The sequence below is a fragment of the Pleurodeles waltl genome, chromosome 7, assembly GCF_031143425.1.
Source record: "Pleurodeles waltl isolate 20211129_DDA chromosome 7, aPleWal1.hap1.20221129, whole genome shotgun sequence".
NCBI classification, from domain to species: domain Eukaryota; kingdom Metazoa; phylum Chordata; class Amphibia; order Caudata; family Salamandridae; genus Pleurodeles; species Pleurodeles waltl.
The window spans coordinates 528494193-528506540 of NC_090446.1; the positions used below are offsets into that span (position 1 = coordinate 528494193).

Sequence of the window (12348 nt, forward strand, 5' to 3'; positions counted from 1 at the left end):
TGGAACATATGTAAATATCATGTGTAAACAACAATGTTCAAGTTAACTGTTCAATTTAGTTGAAAAATGACTCTCAAACATGAAATGTGATTTAGTTGTGTTTATTGACAAGTGCACAGGTAAATTAAAGGAATGGGATCAAATCATAAAGTGCAAATAGTGAAGGGGTCAGTCAAGGTGGATGTAATCATCAGGGTAGCTGCAGTTGGAGTCTCAAGTCCAGTGTTCTTGTGCCATTGGAAAGCGGAGAGTGGATGTCAAACAGTCAACAGGGTATATCTGTGACACACAAGGGGAACCAATGAACACAGGATCACTTCCTGGCAGTGGGTGAAGTCTTGGAATCTGCTCCTCCTGGATGTTTTGGTGGACATCCATGTTGGCGAGGGTTCTTCAGCTATAGAGGCTAGGGTGTCTGAGGCATGTCCTTCCCATTGCAGACCATCCGTTCCACTGGCTGCCACAGATGTAGAAGGGGCTGATATTACATGGCCAAAGGAAGGGGTCTGCTTTTGTGGAAATAACCTGCTCAGGGTGGTATTAATGTCTCTCAGCTCCCCTGTTAGGGAGGCCGTGTTGGCATTGTGGGCCTCTCACTTTTGAACGGCTTCCTGGTGGATGTCCCCCTGCAGCTGCTTTATCTCCTCCATAATGGCAAGTACCTGGACCATCATGCCTTGGGACTGTTGGTAGTCTCCCAAGACCTGGGAGATGGTGTCCTGGCCAATTGTATACCTAGTAGTCTCAATCCACTGACCCACACCATCCCTCTCACACACACTACCCCTACATGCCCGTGCCATTGCATAGTTTGCCTACTCCCACTAGTGCCAGGTTCTGCATTGTCTGGGTTCTCTAGCAGTGACTCCAGTACCTGTACTGAGGGCAAAAGATAGTATTAACTGTGCTTGGGACACAGGCTTGGAGGCGAATGGTTGCTTGGGATGTAAATGCAACAAGGCTGGGAGGAGTTGATATGGGCAAGGTGAGGCTGACAGTTGTAGACTGACCAGGAATCCAAAATGGGCCAGAGTCATCCTCATTGTCTTCACATCATGGGGTGTTGTACTCATTGAAGGCTTCATCCAGGGGGGAAGTAACTGTCTCAGGTGTCTTCTCCATGGTCACAATGGGTAGCTGACCTATTGAAGAAGTGGAACAGACTGTTACAGATTGTAATGGAATATGTGGCATCACACTTTGACAGGCAAACATGCTTTGAACCATGTACAGAAATGCTTTGCTTGATGCCCTGATTTGACAGTGACACCTGCTTTTAAATCTGGGGTATAACTATATGGGATACAGTGAATTCCTATGTCATATGCCTTGCTACTGGATATCAGATTATCTTGGCAATTGGAGGTCTATTGATAGACTCATATATTGTCTACTGTGTAGCTTTACATTGTTCATGTTAACTCCCAGTTAGCAGTTGTTCAGGATTGAGTCACCAGACACCTGCAGAATGAAAAGTGGATACTGCCCTGTCCATCATCTTAGGAGTAACCATTCTACCTGGCCATTAATGTAAGGTTATACCTCGTACAGCACACTGGAGATATGTGTATTCCCCCAGGTGAGTATCTTTCAATGGGTGATGGGAGGTAAAAGGGCCATTTTAGCAGAGGACACAGCAGTAGCTGTGTGTTGGTGGTATTGTACTGACAGATGCCCATAGCATGCTGTCATTGCCCTAGACTGTAAAATTGTGGATCATTCAGGTGGGTTGAGTCGATTGTGTAGTTAACATGCAAGGCTATTTTCATTATGGTACACTGTTCTGGTTTTCTTAATAGTAGAACAGTGCCTGCTGGGAGCTGTAGGGCTGCCAGTCCCTGTACAACCCAACTGTGCCCCAGGTGAGTTTAGTTGGTATGTGGTATGGCAGAGGAGTATTTGGACACAGGGGTGAGTGTGTTGGTTGTTAAGATGTCAAAAGGTGATCAGTGAGCATGCAAGACAGAACTGTAGGGTGACATTTTCAGTGTTGTGACTTACCCGTCTCCACTCCCCCAGGTATTTCTGTCAAGCCCTCAGGATACAAGATGTCCAAGACCTTCTCCTCCCATGATGTGAATACTGGGGGAGGAGGTGGGGGCCAACTGCCAGTCTTGAGGACCACCAGCTGGTGTCTGGCGGCCATCTAACGTACCTTCCCCCTGAGGTTGTTCAACCTCTTCCTGATGTACTCCCTTGTGCATGGATAGCTGCCTTCAGAATTTACCCTGTTGACTATTTTTTGCCACATCTCTATTTTCCTGGCAATAGAGGTTTGTTGGACTTGGGCTCCAAATAGGTGTGGCTCTACTCTGATGATTTCGTCCACCATGACCCTCAACTCATCGTCTGTGAAGCAGGGATGTTTTTGTGGGGACATGGTAATGGGGGAGGACGCAATAAGGTAAAAAAAAAATGGGTGATGAGGTGTGGGTGCTGTGTTGTGAGTGGGTGGCAGGTGGTGTCTGATAGGTGGCGAAAAATCAGTGTGATATGTATAATGTGCAGATGTGTGATGAGTGGTATTCAGAGTAGTGAAAGGTGCCTATTCTGTAATTCCTAATTTTGGTGTGCTGCCTCTATCTTGCCGTGTATGCCGTTTTTGATGTAAAGGATTGTGAGGTGTGAAGGGATGTGTTTTATAGTGCTGTTTGTAGGTGTGTCGGGTGTGTGGATGTGTATCAGGTGTGTGGAATTCAAACTATCCAATGTGGTGTAGTGTATTACTGTAAGGCCGCCGACCACCGCGGTTCGCGCCTCCATTGGTTTTCCACCATGGGAGAACCGCTATTGTGGTTTGTTGGTCGTAATTGGTTCAGAGGATTTTTGACGGGCTGGCGGTGCTGGTGGTGGAATCACCTCTTTCCCGCCCTCCAGAGTCCTGGAGGTATATACATTTTGGCTGGGTTTTGGTGGTCCTGCCTGTGTAACTCGTAATACGGGGGTCTGTATAACCAACAACATGGCGGTCTTTTGGTGGCTGCCACCACAGTGGTCTTACCATCAGACCCCCAAACTCACAATGAGCCCCTTGGTGTCACAGGTCCTGGTTATAAATGACTTGCTTAATGGGAGAGGGGTCAGATCCAGATTATAGGTTGGAACTAGCCTCACTGAGGTTTGAAACTGTGATGGAAATACCTTACAGAGCCCGACTCCTTAAGAACCTATCAGATGTGACCCGTCTGATCTTTCTAAGCTGGTGTGCCACACTACAACACTCTGGTTGGGACTCTGCTCACTCAGAAGAGCCCCTTATGGAGGGGGGGGGGTGGTTGTGTGAAACAGCTTGCCTGAAAGTGTTTAATCCTTGAGATGCCATAGGCATTTCTCTGCTGGGGGATATTTGGTCTGGCACCCGATTATGTTCCTTCCAGGAACTTCAGTCAACCTATGACTTATCACATATGCAATTTCACAAATACCTCCAATTGTAAAACACACTGATGACACACATTTACCCAGTCGTGGCACTCCTCGAATTCAGCCCCCTAGAGGCTTAACTCCTGAAGGGTGTATCTCACAGATCTACTGCATCTTGATCATCAACACACCTGACACACTGTCACACCTGTGGACGCAATGGGAGGCATGGGTGGGACAACAGGAGGATGATGATTTGCATGATGCCACAATGGATCGCTGTATTATCACTATTTCCTCCAAATTACGGCTGGTGCAGACATATTACCTGTATGGAGTCTACCTCACCCCCAGCCAACCTTCATAGGGTACATGTACTATCAAGTCCGACATGTTGCAGGTGTCCATATACCATATGGTCTGAATATGCCCTATCATTGTGAACTACTGGACAGGGGTGGCGGAGGAGCTATCAGAAGTACTGGGGTGGAACTCTTGCTGAAGCATCTTCTCATGGGCATCTTTGATGAGATGTGGGGCACAACGGCTGATGGGGCATCATTTGGGCGGCCACCATGGTGGTAAAAAAAACATAGCATGCAGATAGAATTCACAACCCGCCCTTGGTCTCTCAATGGCTCCATGATGTGAACCGGTGTGCCCAACAGGAAAAACCAGTGTATGAAGCCATGGGTTGTGCAAAAAAAGCATGTGAAGATCTAGAGTAAATCACTTCGAGCTGGGTCCGCTATTGTGATTGTAGGGAGGGTGTGCCCCCCTGATGTTCTTATGATGGACTTAATGCTAATTTCTGTTTCAAACAGTGTTATGCTTTCATTGCTGATTTCCAGCAATAGCTGGAAATGATGTTGATGAGTTTCTTGTCAAAAACAATAAAATTGGTTATTTAAAATAAAAAAAAATGACATATTGGTACATCACCCTTCTCCCTATAATGAAATAAAGTAAAGCAAGCAGAAATGGGAAACGCACAATAAATTAATTTACATAAAATCCTTAAAGCAGCTATGTATGGACACACTGTGTGAACTCCTAGGTGGACATGAGTGTGTTGTGGTGGGAGTATTATTGACTGAGACGACCTCAACCCAAACTTCACTGTTGAGTACACGGCTGGAACTTTTCAAGTGAATGGGTTTTTGAGGAACTTCAGCTAATTAGACAAACTGGACTTCAATGGTGGGGAATAGTTCCCTTTTCGATACTCTTCTGCGAGAAATGAGCTACGATGACAAAATTCGCAGCTATTGACGAGAAGCAAAGCATCTATATATTTTTGATAATGTTGCATATAATAAATGCCTGGTTGTAGGTTAAGATGGTCTCTGTGCATTAAAAGCATTAGAATATGCGTTGAAAGTATGGGGCGTAGAATGCAGCGGTATTTGTTCCCTTAAAAAATTGCAACTAATAAATTGTATGCATGATTGCTATGTTTACCGGAGACTCTTGCTAACAGGCAGGAGAAGGAACAGTTCCTTTCTCTAATGCTGTTTTGCTGTTTTCTTAAGTATAGTATCTGAAATGTGGATACATGGTGAGATGGCCTTGCAAGTTCTGTCTTGTAGGAAAAAGTAAAAAGTGAATCAATACGTTTCCACGTACAACTAAATTTTGAGCAAACAGCCTTACTTATTTTCCTGTGCAACAGAGCAGGAGCCAAGCGTGATCTGATCCCTTCTCACTCTATACAGCAGCGTGAACATGAAAGTGTACAACATACTGGTGTAGAGGAGGGGCTTCACACAAGGACCAGTTGTTGGAAGAATGCTGAACCATAGTGCTCCAACTCCAGGCCTAATGGCACAATACGGTATGTGCGGTGGTTTACATTACATAGCATAATATTACAAGTAGAATAATACAACTCTGCTGTTAGAGAGCTATTTAAACCACAGATTGGATTAAAATGAATTGATTAGGGATGTGTGATGAAATATCATTGGGGTTTATCTAATCTTTGTCCTAATATGAATGATAATTGCTTAGTTGTTCATAACATTTGAATCATTCTAATGCATATGATATTTTGCAGAGATATAGTGCATACAAAATAATCATGTAAAATAGGAATTATGATTTCAGAGTACAGAACAGTGGGGGGTGTTTGACTCCTAAGACTCTCACCTACCTGAGACATAACTCAGTAGGAAAGGAGTGGTCGAAACATGCCAGATTTCCTTTTCTCCAAACAGGTAATAGTTTCCTTTTAGGACTAATGACGTCTATCAAGAGAGACCCCAATTAGTTTGAGGGTAACATGAAACTAGATACACCTATATATTTTTCACTACTCACCCCTTCACTGGTACCTGCACTACCTAAACTGTTTATTTGTTTTGAATTTTCTATTTGTTGCCACTATCCATGATATTTACTTTGCTTTTGAGAAAATAAAACAGCTTTTCCCTCGTCCTACCATCTGTTTGTGTCTTTTGATGATTATTACTTATTGTTGTACAATATTAGATAATAGTAAACCTTGTTGTGTTTCACAATCCTCCTCTGTTGCCATATAGGATGATAGGTTTTCCCTGTCTTTTAAATACGGACCCGCGGAAATTAAATCCAGTGCTGGCAACAGTGGCCCATTTGTTTCTTTTTCAAAATAAATGATAACACAATCGTAATTATGTTTGTCAACAATATAATTATAAAAAATATTGGAAGGCATATGAGTGTATGAGTAGAAAAAATGATGGAAGTCATCTCCTACATCATATTAGATCAAAAATTCAAATCCTACAGTAAGACCAGAAATGTGAAAGAAACATATTATGAAAGAAAACTTTAAAAAAAAAGGAGTGCTTCAAATCTTAAACTAGGTTACTGAGGGGAAAAGGTGAGGTATAGATGAGATGAGGTTTAGAATTATTCTCAAGTTTAGGAAAAGAGTTAGCATTGCGGTTAGGGCTAGGTTTGAATTTAAGGTAAGTCTAGTGATCAGGCTATTGGAAAGCCTGAGAAGCAGGGTTCGAGTTCAGCCTTGGACAAGGGTTAGCGACAGTGACAACATTATATATAGTGTTAGGTTTTGGGTTAATGTAGGGCATAGGATAATTGATAGCATGAGCTTTAGGGTCAGACATGGTTTTGGGGTACAGTACTTGGATTCTGAGGTCAAGGCTTAAGTGAGGGGATTGCGTAACCTTGCAGGATAGCTGAGTACTTTTAACAAACATTTGAAGAACTGAAACATTTCTGAACTTAGGTCTTTTAAACTAATTGTAAACATGGTCACTCCCACTTTGTGCCCAAAAACTGATGCATTGTGACTGAAAGTACACTGAGTCCCTGCTAACCAGGCCCAAGGTGCCAGTGCTCTTTACCTTAAAACAAGATAAATGTCAAATTGTAACCCAATTGGCAAGCACTTTAGCACCAATGTAAGTCTCTGGTAATTTGTACTCCTGGTACCCAGGGCATGGCTAATAAAGAGGGTCCCTAAGGGCTGCAGCATGTATTATGCCACCCTGAGGGGCCTACACTCAAACATATGCAGGCTGCAATTGCAGAATGTGTGAAAAGGTGCAAACCATTTTGAAAACACAACACTGCACACACCCTGGGTGCAATGCCCATACCCAATGCATGTAATATATGTAAGTCACCCCTACAGCAGGCCTTAGACCCTAAGTCAGGGTGCATTATATTACATGTGAGGGCACATCTGCCTCAGCAGATGCACCCCATTTTGAAGATATGTAATGAGTGTTATTCATTTTGAGTTACTCAGCTACATGAGGGCTTCACTGAAAATACCGGTTTTTGGTATCAAACACCTCGTCTTAATAAATCCATACTGATGCCAGTACCAGATTTTTTTATAACATGCACCCAAAGGGCACCATAGAGGTGCCACATGAAAACTTACTAGTCCCTTAGTGAGCTGGTTGACTGGTATCGACCAGCCTCCCACCACAGAGAAGTTTCTGGAATATACCCACTCTCCACAGGAAGTGGTCATATAGTGGATGTAATCACCCCTGGGGTAAGCAGACCATTGGCTACTACCTTACACTCCCCTCAACGCCCCTAAATTCAGTATTTAGGGGTCCCCCTGAAACCAGGAATTCAGATTTGTCTACTGTGAACCAAAGGAAGGACAAAGAAGAGAAGACGTCATGAGAACAGAGGTCCTGCACCGAAACTGGCGCCAATCCCTGCCTGGCTGCTTGCACTGTGACAATCATGAAGATCGACTCATCCAGAAGCTGAACAGCCTCCCCAAGCCCTTGGAGGACTGTTCCACTCTTCAACAACCAAGCAGCATCTTTCTTGGTGTGGAGGAGCGATCCTCTTGCATTTGCAGGCACAACCGCATCTGCCTGTTACTTTGTTTTACTGGCCATCGGGCACACCGAGGGAGCTTCTTGTCAGACAGAGGTTATCATGAGTCCAGGAGGTCAGCCAAGTCACTTCACCAATTCGTGAGAGGGTGACCCCCCAGGAGCCTCCCAGCAACAATAACCTGGGTACTGAAGTCCTTGCAACTACCAAGGCTTGTTGTGTGTCTAGACTGGACACCACAGACGCCGACATTGACCTGTCATTGAGGGACTTCAAGATCCACAAGACCATCATTGGGAGTGACTCTTCTGCCCTGTTTTCCCTCCCTCTCCAGATCACCAAAACCAAGTGAGAGCCTCTAAATGCTGGACCAAACACCTCTGCCTAGGGGGCTCGGTCAACCAAAACCAACTGTGTCCCTGCACTCTAGTGACCCTCAGGAGCCAAGACCCCCTTTTGTTATACCGGACTTGTCCCCAAGTCCTTTCTTTCAGCCTTTTGTTTGCAAGTCCCCCTTCCATAGACTTCATATTAGTGCCTAGAAGATTTCATTTGGCAGGTTTTGCATATGACCCCTGCTTTGTGAACAGAGCTTTATGATCACTAAGATGACAGGGAATGGCACATTCTGAACCATACTTTTTGGTAGTTTGATTGGTAGTAAGATCACATCCCTTACCTCGGATTAAAACTGATTGTGTTTCCTATGGGAGAGGACTGGTGTGCCTACATTATGTGAACATCTGATTATTACCAGGAGAGTGACTAATCATCACAATAACAAAAAATGTATATTTTGATTGCATCTTCAACACCTAGGCTTAGTAATTAGTATTAACCGTTGATACTTTTTGTCTTTATTGTATTGTTTGATTTATTTCTGCTTGGCTTACATTTTATTTTGTATATGTTTAGTTGAAGGTGATACTAAAGTGTATTTTTAATAATGTAAAAAAAAAACACTTGTTGGATGTTTCATTGTTATAGAGATTGTAGCGACAGTATTTTACTGTATTTAGTGCCAACATTCACACTGTCTCATATGAGCTACACTTTACCTCCCAACCAAGGCATACTGAAGAGTCATGGAGGCCTTAAAGTCTATCGCAGGCCCAAATGCCCAACATCCTTGTCTCTGGGAAAAATATGCAGTCTTACCTTTGATAATAACTGGTTCCTACATGTTCATGGATCTGGGAAAATAACAGAAACAATGTACTTATAGTATGCAGTCCATATCTGTGTGAGTTTGTCAAATTATTTTTTAGGCCTACTGCCATCTGCATATTTTGCCTATGGTAACTTTTTTGGAACTCCACATTTCCGTATCAGTCTTGCTGTTGCATAATATGTAAAAAATAAAAAAAAGAACAATTGCAGGGGTGCAAAGTTTTTCGTAGTAGAGGCCTGTGGACGATGTAGAATGCAAAATTTGCCAGATACCAAGGTTGCACAGTCTTGAGTCGACCTCATGCCTCTTTCTCCCACCACTTGCTACTTCCTGTGTTCAGGGCCGGCTTTAGAGCGGTGCGATTGGTGCGGTTGCACCGGGTGCTGACTTGGATGGGAGGAGGGGCGCTGACCTCAGGGGGGCGCTGTGTTTATCAATAACTTACGAAATGTACGATTTAAAAGCACCTGCTGAAAAGTTCCTTGTGCGTCCAGCCTTCAGGAAGCAATTAAAATGTCATGATAACACTTGTGATTAATGTTTTTCCTAGAGAGAGAGAGCGGAGTTTGTCTAGCGACAGTTTTGACTCAATATAAAGTAGTGAAGAGGGTTAGTAAGCCTGCTGCAAAGAACAAAACTATGTTTTATGTGGATAGCTGGGTGGATCAGTAAAGCCAGCCTTTACAAGCACTTTAAAACAAACAATATGTATGTGAGAGGGGCTAAGGAGACATGTGGGGTACTTTTGCCCGGTGGTAGTGTGAAAGCTGAACTAATTACTAATAAGTTTTATTTGTTATGGGTTAAGAATTTGCATAGAATTAAGCTAACATAGAAAATAATGTGCGTTTTGAAAAATGTGCCCACTTGAGTGACCACTATTAAATAAGTAATGCTTTTATTACATGCATAAAGAAAATTGTAGTAGTATGTCACAATAACAATTATATGCTATGTATTTGCTTAAATATACTAAAGGCCTTAAGTTAGCGAGGTTTGGGCCTAGTGTGCACAACCTCATATTAAGTTGCATTGATTAATAAAACAGTAGTAAATGTACAGTTGAGATTTTATGTTTCTATTGTTCATACTGTGCTGACCAAACATTTTACAGATGTCTTTAACTTTCTCATGAGAATTGCCTACTAGAATGTCTTGTATTAGACGTTGCAACTTTGTAGAGTTTATGCGTGAGACAGCGATGTTCCCAGTAACCAACAATTGATGCACTGACTGCAATACGGATGGCAACAAGAAAGATACCTGATGAGTCTGACGATGGGAACAGGAGAAGAGGAGCCAATCATCAACATGTGAATCACAGTTTAGTTATATCTTAAATTTGGGTTTTTATTCTTATTGGTCTAACTGTAAACGTACGATTTTCTGACCAATGACAGAGTGGGAAGTTATTTAGGACATTCTAACTTAGTCCGACTGCACAGAGGAGAAGGAGGCTCTTTCTACTTTGATTTTCCCCATACTCGTTTTCTGTTTGAGGAGCTGAACAGTTCCTGATGCCTTTGTTTCTATATCTGACTTTATTGTCTAAGTTTCTAATGCTGAATGCTGATCCCGTAGTCATGTTCCTTAAATGGTTCACATAGTTTAAGAGTCCCCGTCTCTGAACCATTCCCTTTCACTGCCCATTGCTGAAGCTGACCAGACAGATTTCCAACTGACGAAGAAAATCGCAGCTTGCTGATCCATATTGAGGAGAGGTATAACAAAATGTAATTGTCCTTGTTGTAGATTTGTTCTTTGTTTCTAGGTACCAACCACTATTTTGTTAGAGCCATAGTTAGATGTTTCTAAATTAACTTTGACTAAATTGTTTCTGCATGAAGCCCAAACATGCTATTCTAATCTGAAGTTTAGTAAAGGAGCCCCAGGAAATGTTAACTTGCGATTTATTAGTTAGAAGATTTGGCCAACCAGTGTTATTCATGTATGCTTATCAGTTGGTGTTGAGATTAATTTACGTGATATTAGTATTGTTAATATAGGGAAATTAACTTTCTAACTTTTACTTAAAAATGTGGTTATTCATGGCCAAATGGGTCATGTTGCATGAAGATTACTGACTCCAGACAAAATGTTTGTTTAATTGATTGTGTTGAATGGGATTGATGTTTAAAGGTGAAGCTTCTAGTGTAATCAATCCAAGAGTAGTCAAAAGGTCCATCGAACCTCTAACGCATCTCCTTGTAAATTAAATTATAAAAGACCAAATAAGGCCAGACGCGCTCACAGTAGTGAGGGAATCGGAGCAGGTGGTCATGGGTTGGGGGGCGGCAAAAAAGATTTCAGCACCAGGTGCCACCAGCTTTAAAGTCGGCTCTTCCTGTGTTATCTCATTCCCGCCTGGCTCTTTTCACCCCTGCTTTCTCCCCTTGCCACTGTTTTCCAACTTTTCTCTTCCTTCTACTTTATCGTTTTCCTACGTTTCTGTATCTTCATCTGTGCTAAAGTCAGATGATGACAACAAATAAGTCCCCGTCCTTCAAAATGCATGCGGTTGCCAAACACCTGCAACCACTACACATATGAAGCAATGGGGTTCTGTGGGTGTTGACAGAGCTCTCGTAACATTAACAAACAGTAATCTCTTGTCAGTCTGACCCCGACGCCCGTTGGCGTCACTGTGTGTGCTCACAGCACACCTTCCCTGGCGCTCCTGCGTGTAAAAGCCCCACCTTGCTGCATAAATACCAGCTGCTGGTAGCACTGGGCAGCACACCTCGCAAAGGTTTTACCTGGACAGAAAGCGTTGAGCGTCGCAGCAGCTACAGGAAATGACGCTTCTTCCATTCTCTTTGTTGCTGGTGGCATGTCTGCACTCTGGTGAGTCACTGCGCATGCGCCCTCTAGCACACTGACACTAGTCTAGGCCATAGACAAGGAATTCCCAGAGAAGGGGGGTTACCAGAAAAAGTCTAGAAAGTGGAGCCTGATTTAGGGAAGTGGAAGGAGGGTAGCGTGAGCGGCACATCGGCTAAATAAAGGGAATGGGAAAGGATAGCAGTAGTGTTATAAAGAACCTGGTGGGAGGCGGTGTCCTAACATGTCATCCTTCACCACCACCGCGACGAGACTGCACAGGGCCGAGATATCCCACCCGCACAGTGCCTCCCACCCCTGCTGTTCATTCTCGCCTTGGCTAGTCCATCACCTTGCATTTTCCCCGGCCCTTTCTGTCTAAATCATGGCACTCTTCACTCCTTTCAACCCTTCTCTCTCAGTTGGGTCCCCTTTTGTTATCACCTCCCTCTCATCTGTCTATTTCTCTCAGCCACCCCTTTCTCCTTTGCATATCTACATCATTTCCATCTCTCAATTGTCTCACCCGTTCCCTTTTTGATATCTTTCTCGCCTGCCTCTTTATCATTCTGCTACCTATACCTATCATTCTCTGCACTACTCGCTCCCTCGCCACTTTCTACCTTGTTTCTGTTTCATAGACGCCGCTTTCACCTGCCCCTCCCTCTCTCAGCTCTCCCCGC

At 43.4% G+C, this 12348-nt stretch overlaps 1 long non-coding RNA gene across 1 annotated transcript; it reads right to left on the reverse strand.

Moving 5' to 3' along the window:
- Nucleotides 1-257: 257 nt before the first annotated feature.
- LOC138304292 (uncharacterized) lies at nt 258-11694 on the reverse strand. Its single transcript, XR_011205539.1, has 3 exons — nt 11602-11694; nt 8833-8867; nt 258-1142 (listed from the first exon to the last, which is right to left on the reverse strand). It is a non-coding gene; the product is annotated as an uncharacterized lncRNA (long non-coding RNA).
- Nucleotides 11695-12348: the final 654 nt, after the last annotated feature.